This window comes from Delphinapterus leucas, chromosome 17, assembly GCF_059928025.1.
Source record: "Delphinapterus leucas isolate spDelLeu-1000000601 "Yukka" chromosome 17, BTC_Dleu_Yukka2, whole genome shotgun sequence".
Classification (NCBI taxonomy): domain Eukaryota; kingdom Metazoa; phylum Chordata; class Mammalia; order Artiodactyla; family Monodontidae; genus Delphinapterus; species Delphinapterus leucas.
Genome location: NC_143145.1, coordinates 46,931,267 through 46,939,932, shown reverse-complemented (window position 1 = coordinate 46,939,932; position 8,666 = coordinate 46,931,267). Strand labels below are relative to the sequence as shown.

The following is an 8,666-nucleotide window of genomic DNA, read 5'->3' as shown; positions in this document are numbered from 1 at the left end:
GCATTCCCGGCAGCAGGGCCGGTCAAAGTGGCAGTCAGTGGTGGGTCAAGGTGAACAGTGGCTGAGGTGTGGGAAGTGGCATGGAGCCGAGCCTGGGACTGCGGAAGCGTGGGGGGACCACAGTAGAAATCCTCAGGGGCAAGAAAGAAAGCCTGGACCACGAAGTCCCTGAGCAACTCTTCTCCTTGGATTTGGGGAGCCTGCCCCCCATCTTAAAAAAAAAAAAAAGAAAGGAAGAAAGCATTCCTTTATTTATCAATACTTTATTCACCCTCATGTGCTTTGTGGTACTCCAGCATTCAAGCCAGAATATTTGCCAATTCTGATTGAGAAGTAGGCAGTCCATATGAACAGTAAAAAATAATTTATCAAGAATAATTAAAATTCCATTTTAATGATTTCAAGAAATCATGGTGGTTGTTTGGCTTGATGAAACCCAGCACTGGAGCCTCCCCGGCTCTTTGGTGGGGCTAATGGCAGACTCTGGGAGGGCTCACACCAAGGAGTAGTTCCCAGAGCTTCTGCTGCCAGTGTCCTTGTCCCCGTGGTAAGCCACAGCCACCCCCCACCTCTGCAGGAGACCCTCCAATACTAGCAGCTCAAGCTTTTAAAATCAACATCTTCCCTGAATCCAAAATTATTGCTCAGATTGGTGACTCCATCTCACTGGCTTGCAGCACAACAGACTGCGAGTCCCCATCGTTCTCCTGGAGAACTCAGATAGACAGTCCGCTGAACGGGAAGGTGAGAAATGAGGGGACAGAATCCACGCTGACCATAAATCCTGTTAGTGTGGGGAATGAACACTATTACTTGTGCACAGTGATTTGTGAGTCCCAGAAACTGGAAGAAGGAATCCCAGTGGAGATCTACTCTTTCCCTAAGGACCCAGAGATTCATGTGAGTGGCTCCTTGGAAGTTGGGAAGCCAGTCACAGTCACGTGTTTGGTCCCTGCTGTTTACCCATTTGAAAAGCTGGAGATAGAATTACTGAAGGGCAACCGTTCAGTGAAGACACAGAACTTTCTGGAGCCTTCAGAAATGAAGTACCAGGAAACAAAGAGTTTGGAAGTAACCTTCACTCCTGTTTATGAGGATATTGGGAAAGCTCTTGTTTGTCAAGCTACAGTACACATTAATGAAATTGATTCTCAACCCCAAGTACGGGGGACTACAAAAAAACTGCAAGTCTATGTCTCACCCAAGGACACAGTTATATCTGTGAATCCCTCCACAAGCCCACAAGAAGCTGACTCCATGACAATGACATGTACCAGTGAAGGTCTACCAGCTCCACAGATTTTTCTGGAGCAAGAAATTAGACAATAGGAATCTACAGCTCCTTTCTGAGAATGCAACTCTCACTTTAATTGCTATGAAGATGGAAGATTCTGGAATTTATGTGTGTGAAGGAGTTAACCTGGTTGGGAAAGACAGAAAAGAGGTGAAATTAATTGTTCAAGAGAAAATGTTTACTGTAGAGATCTCTCCTGGATCCCAGATTGCTGCTCAGATTGGCAACTCAGTTGTGTTGACCTGTGATGTCATGTGTTGCGAGTCCCCATCTTTCTCTTGGAGAACCCATATAGACAGCCCTCTGAATGGGAAGGTGAGGAGCAAGGGGTCCAAGTCCACGTTGATCCTGAGCCCTGTGAGATTTGAGAACAAACATTTTTACCTGTGCACCGTGACATGTGGACATAAGAAACTGGAAAAGGTAATCCAGGTGGAGCTCTACTCCTTCCCTAGAGATCCAGAAATTGAGATGAGTGGTCTGTTAGTGAGTGGAAACCTGGTCACTGTAAGCTGCAAGGTTCCTGATGTGTATCCTTTTGACTGGCTGGAGATCGAATTACTTAAACGGGAGAGTATTATGAAAAATAAAATCTTTTTGGAAGACGTAAGTAAGAAATCCCTAGAGACCAAGAGATTGGAAATGATCTTCATCCCCACCACTGAAGATACTGGAAAAGTTCTTGTTTGTCCGACTAAGTTACCTATTGATGAAATGGAATTGGAACCTAAACAAAGGCAGAGTACACAGGTACTATATGTTAATGTTGCTCCTGGTGATACAACCCTCTTGGTCAGCCCCTCCTCCATCCTGGAGGAAGGTAGATCTGTGAATATGACATGCTCTAGCGATGGCCTTCCAGCTTCGAAAATCCTGTGGAGCAGGCTGCTAAGTAATGAGGATCTATAGCCTCTTTCTGAGAATATCACTCTCACCTTAATGTCTACAAAAATGGGAGATTCTGGTATTTATGTCTGTGAAGTCATTAAACAGGTTGGAATAAGCAGAAAAGAAGTCAAATTAATTATCCAAGTTGCTCCAAAAGATAAACAACTTAACAGCTTTTCCTTCTGAGAATGTCAAGGAAGGAGACACTGTCATTATCTCCTGTACATGTGGAAATGTTCTCCAAACTTTGATAATCCTGAAGAAAAAAGCAGAGTCAGGCTACATAGTGCCTAAGTCTACATATGGTGCATATACCATCCACAGGGCCCAGTTAGAGGATGCGGGAGTATATGAATGTGAATCTAAAAACGAAATTGGCTTTCAATTAACAAGCATAACACTTGATGTTAAAGGAAGAGAAAGTAACAAGGACTATTTTTCTCCTGAACTTCTCATGCTCTATTGTGCATCCTCCTTAATAATACCTGCCATTGGAATGATTATTTACTTTGCTAGAAAAGCTAACATGAAAGGGTCATACAGTCTTGTAGAAGCAAGGAAATCAAAAGTGTAGCTAATGTTTGAAATGCTCAGAGACACGATGTTCAAATCCTCAGTACTGCTCATCATTCCATGAGGAAAACAACAAGCTAGGAGTCCAAACTTCCTTGAATGTAGTAAACTCTTGGAAAGAAATGGCTGCCTATGCCCCTCGTTGTGAGCCAGAAGCCAAAGGAAAATTTCGGCCTAAAAAATAGGCACTACCTTTGAGATGTGATAACTGGAGTAGTTTCTTGATGTGTATATGCAATAACATGACTTGTATATATGTAAAATAAAACTATGTCAGAGCAAGATTGCTTGGAATATCAGCACACTATAGTCACATTTCTAAAATTATTAAAATGTTGCTTGGACTGACTGTTATAACTTAATTCCTGTTAATATTGATTGGCAGCTGAACCATGTCATCTTTGTACTATATTATTTCCTTTAACAAAATTTTATTCCTATAAAGTTCATAGGCAACAATTCCATGTTTTGTAAAGATGCTAGAGTTTTATATTGTTATAGGCAAATGATAAACCAAGAGGGCACTGGGTTGACTTTCAGGTACCGAACACTTCAACCTATGGTATAATGGTTGATTGGATTTCTCTGGATGGTACTGACATTGTACGGAGACGTTTTATGATATTGTTTTTTCATCAGACTCTTGTGTAACTTTCCCAATGAGGTCTAAAAATGCAACTTCTTTTGATTTTCTTTTGTAAATGTTTAGGTTTTTTTGTATAGTAAAGTGATAATTTCTGGAATTGAAAAAAAAAAAGAATTCATGGTAACTCTAGTCAGGATAAATGTTGCCAGTTAAGAATTAATATGAAGCATAACAAAATGTCAGTGGAGGAAATCATTAGCAAAGCAACATAAAGTAGAATTATATAAGGTATATAAATTATCCCTTGTCAGAAGATTGCTGACTCTGAAAATTTAATGTCAGTTACAAATTAGGAACACAGTTAATATATTTATCTCTAAATGTTTTCCTTGCTCTAGGGCAGCATGCTTGTCAAACTTTTTCACACTATGGCACATGTAGAAAATCATCTTTGTGTAGTGCACTGGTGTAAGTAAATGAAGCTGCTCACAGACATGGGAACAGACCAGGGTTCTGGGCTCCAGGTCCTGTCCATCAATCCCAAGGGCTGAGAGGGCCCATATCTGAACATACTTGTCACCCATTCATGATTGAGAAGCTCTAGTCTTGAAAATGGGAAGGCAGCATAGCATAGTGGTCCTAAACTCATCTCTGAAATCAAACTGTGTTCTCAAGCCCTTCTTAGCCATGAGAGCTCTCTGACTTTCATTTTCCTCACCTGTAAAGGGGGCTAATCAATTCTACTGCACAGAGTTAAATCATCCCTGAAAGTGATTGGAATTATGTCTGATACACAGTAGGAGCTCAAAAAAAGTTAGCTGTTACCTTGTACTCAAACTTTGGTACTATCCGAATATGAGTAAGCCAGATCATATGGAGTAAAGAGGTACACAAACTTCCTATAAGATGAATGGGTCACTAGAGCTAGTGCTACATTATAACCATCAAAATCTTCATGCTCTGCCCTTAAGAGCCATGTCACATCTAAACTAGATTGTGGCTTACATTTTCCCAAAGAATAATTCTAGATATACAGTAGAATTCAATGGGCAAACATGATCTAATTTACAGTATTTTAAACACAGAGTCCCATTTCAGAAATGAAACTATTTTCTACATTAAAGAAAATATCATTTAAATTACATATTGTGACCATTAAGAACCTAAGATAATATGGGTTTTGCATAAGTATTATTATCTGAAAACTTTATAAAATTGAATGTGAATTTCATGAAGTCAAGAAGTAATTTTACTTACCTTGAAGAGCCAAAATATGTGAATCAAACTGAATAGTTGTTAATATGAAAGGAGAGTTAATACTTAAATATTAAATAGAATTTAATTCTCAGAGATTCTATCTCATTCCTGTAATTAGCATCTCATTTAGCCAATTCTTATGTTACGTGGCAGAAGGGCAAATTTAATGGGTACTTTTTTCCCGCTAAAACATATAATTAATATCTGAAATCTGTCGAGAGTTATTTTGAGTTCTCTATATTTTCACCTATGGAGAATTTGCTACAAGGAATCTCTGTACAAAATTACACAATAATTTTGTATGGGATAGTATTTTATACTCTCAAGAAGCATAAAAAAGAAGAAAATCCAAGATGAACACATTCACTGTTGTGGCCTCTCCCGTTGCGGAGCACAGGCTCCGGACGTGCAGGCTCAGCAGCCATGGCTCATGGGCTTAGCCGCTCCCCGGCATGTGGGATCTTCCCGGACCGGGGCACGAACCCGTGCCCCCTGCATCGGCAGGCGGACTCCCAACCACTGCGCCGCCAGGGAAGCCCCAAGATGAACACATTTTCAACCTTGATTTATAATGGCGCAGGGGTCAAAAGAAAGATACATTTATTTTTATTATTTCTAGTGACAAGAATAAGTCTGTGTATCTGAAGTAAGGAATTTCACATGCAAATGTGCTCTGGCTCACAGACATTTCAGTGACTACTTTTTATTTGTTTTGTTTTGGTGTGTTAATATTGGGTAGATTGTCTATATACCTTCACAGTTACATGTATAATGATGACAATAAGCTGATCATATATACAATACTTTTGCCTGAAAGCATAAATGCTTTGCTGTAATTTTAATCACCACTTAAATGCAACAAGCCACAGTAATCATAATATGGTAGTTTTAAGTTTAGAAAAATAGTTTATTTTTAACTGAGTAATGTTAAGATAATTATGTAATTTTCTTTCTCTGATTAATGTATATGTACCTATATTTATAAAGTATAGTTTTAAAATTGAAAAACGGTAACAGCGCTTTTAGAGTGGAACAAATATCAGAGGAAAAAATGGTAAATAGCTTTTTATTACGAAAGTAGACAGACAGGGCTTCCCTGGTGGCGCAGTGGTTGAGAGCCCACCTGCCGATGCAGGGGACACGGGTTCGTGCCCCGGTCCGGGAGGATCCCACATGCCGCGGAGCGGCTGGGCCCGTGAGCCATGGCCGCTGAGCCTGCGCGTCCAGAGCCTGTGCTCCGCAACTGGAGAGGCCACAACAGTGAGAGGCCCGCGTACGGCAAAAAAAAAAAAAAAAAGTAGACAGACAATATTTAAATGATTAACATAATCTATATAAATTATTACTATGTTTCACTTATATACACTCAGAAATCATTTAGATAAACATAATAGCTTTGATTGTTTGCAACCCATTGAGTTAATGTGGATTTCTGGTTCCATAAAGAATGCTTACAGTTTTAAAACACTATATTAGGTGATGATATTTTCAGGGTAATTGATTTCTTTCCCCTTCATTTCTAAATATCTGTGTCTGTATGTCTAAAATAAATTCCCCCTTTTAAGAAATAAATTTCATTTTTTTGTAGATGCCTCAGATATTTTAGAACTTGGGAAATAACACCGAGTAAAATGTTAATACACCTTACTGTTGTAGCATTTTATTAAATTAGGTATTGATAATGATGATTTCAGAGCTTTTGGACACAGTCAAAAAGAAAAAAATATTTTAAAAATTATAAATATAGAAATAACTTGGTTATTATTTGTATTAGAGATAATAATACCAATTTTTATTTGTTGCTCTGGTGCTTAGCACTGTAGGACATAGGCGATAAAGTGAAGCATTGAAATAATTATGATGCCAGAACACTTGGTGATGATTTTTAATTGTGAGCAGATGAATTTTTGATGTTACAATAATGCTTATCTGTTATTTGAAAATAACTAGGAAATAAATGTTTGAGTCATGGCTCTGACCTTTACTAGTTCTATGACCTTGGGCAAATTAACGTCTCAGTGCTTGGTTTGCTCATATATACAATGCAGATAATGGCAGCACTTACTTCGTAGCGTGTAAGAATTTGTAAATTAAAACAGAAAAATACTTAGAACCTTGCCTGAGTAATAGGCATTCAATCAATGTTAGCTATTTTAGTTGTTTTTCATGAAAGTGTATATTTCCCTGCAGTGTTACATATGTTGGATGTTTGTGTGTTTGTTTTTTAAGCTTTGGTGGTTTAACAAAATAGTATCACCATCATCTTCATTTATATTTTCTTCATTACTAGATTGAATTCTTTTCAAATTATTTACAGTCTGCGTGAATCTCCAGAGAATTATTCTGAGTGAAATAGAGCCATTGCCAAAAGATTACATATTGTATGGCTTCATTTATATAACTTTTTTTTTTAATTTAAAAAATTTAAAAAATTTTTAATTTGTTTCAAAGTTAAACCCAAGACACACTGACTTCACAGGAAATCCAATGAGAAACGTTTTTCTAGGCTGAACACCTGTTTCCCCTTAGTCTCCCCACAAAAAACATTGCATGTTAATTACTTTCATTTTACAATCACTGCTAAATAGACATTTTTAATATAATAATAAGTCAGTAAGGGAACTGAACCAGATTCAGGATTGAGATAATGCAGTTTTTCATGAAGATATCAAAGCCATATTTTGCACCTCAACTTCCAACATTTCACATAGGTTAAGGACGTCCCTCAAGCATCTCTAAGCCCTCCTTCCCCCAGCTTCTAACTCATGGCATTCTGCATGGCAGGCCTCCTGAGAGTCTAGGGCGTAAGAGTTTTGGGGGGTTCAGAAAGCGGGCTGTGGACCCCCTGCCTGAGGCTTTGGTTTGAGCCCTGGATCCGGCCTTACTTGTGTTTCCCCACAAGGATGGTGTCTCAGTCTTTCCTGAGGTTGGGCACCATGCAGAATGCTATGAGTTATATAACATTTTTGAAACACTGCAGGGATCAAACACTGTATGTTTGATCCCTGGTCAGGAAAGATGATCTCACATGGCGTGTGGCACGGCCAAAAAAAGGAAATGACAAAATTATGGTAATGAAGACCAGATTAATGGTTGCCAGGATTAAGTAGGGGGTGGGGACAGGAGAGAAGTGGGTGTTGCTATGAAAAAGGAAAATGAGGGATCCTTGTGGTGATAGAACTGTAGTATATCTTGACTGTAGCAATAGTTGTGATATCCCCAGTTTTGATACTGTACTATACTTATGCAAGATGCTACCACTGGGAGATACTGGGTAAAATTTCTGTGGTATCCATTATTTTCTTATATATATAAAAAAAGCCCCAAAACTCCCTACACAGAAAACCCCAGGACCAGATGGCTTCACTGGCAAACTTCACCATTTTTTTCCCCTGAGACATGTCTTTAGTTGTAAACAAATCTGTTCTGACTTGCTTATTTTCATTTTCTTTTTAAAATTATTATTGCTAATTAATAGTTTGTAATTCTTTTAAAGAATTTAAATTAGATTTATTTAAACTAAAATAACAAAACAAAAACAATTCACCCACCCATGGCCTCTTGCAACTACCAATCTGTTCTCTGTATCTATGAGCATTCTTTTTTAAGATTCCACATGTAAGAGAGATCATATGGTATTTGTCTTCCCCTGCCTGACTTATTTCACTTAGCATAATGCTGTCAAGATCCATCCATGTTGTTGCAAATGGCAACGCTGCATTATTTTTATGGCTGAATAATATTCCATTGTAGATATATACCACAATTTCTTTACCTAGTCACCATCAATGGACACTTAGGCTGTTTCCATATCTTAGCTATTGTAAATAATGCTGCAGTGAACATGGACATGTATATATCTTTTTAAGGTAGTGATTTTTTTCCCCTTTGGATAAATACCCAGAAGTGGAATTGCAAGATCATATGCTAGTTCGGTTTTTAATTACTTGAGGGACCTCCATACCATTTCTCATAGTGGTTTCACCAGTTTACATTCCCACCACAGTACACAAGAGTTCCCTTTTCTTCACATCCTTGCCAACACTTGTTATTTCTTATTTTTTTGAT

At 38.3% G+C, this 8,666-nt stretch overlaps 1 pseudogene; it reads left to right on the top strand.

The window, feature by feature from the left end:
• The first annotated feature begins 474 nt into the window (after positions 1 to 474).
• On the top strand, positions 475 to 7,231 carry LOC149746952 (vascular cell adhesion protein 1 pseudogene; annotated as a pseudogene).
• Positions 7,232 to 8,666: the final 1,435 nt, after the last annotated feature.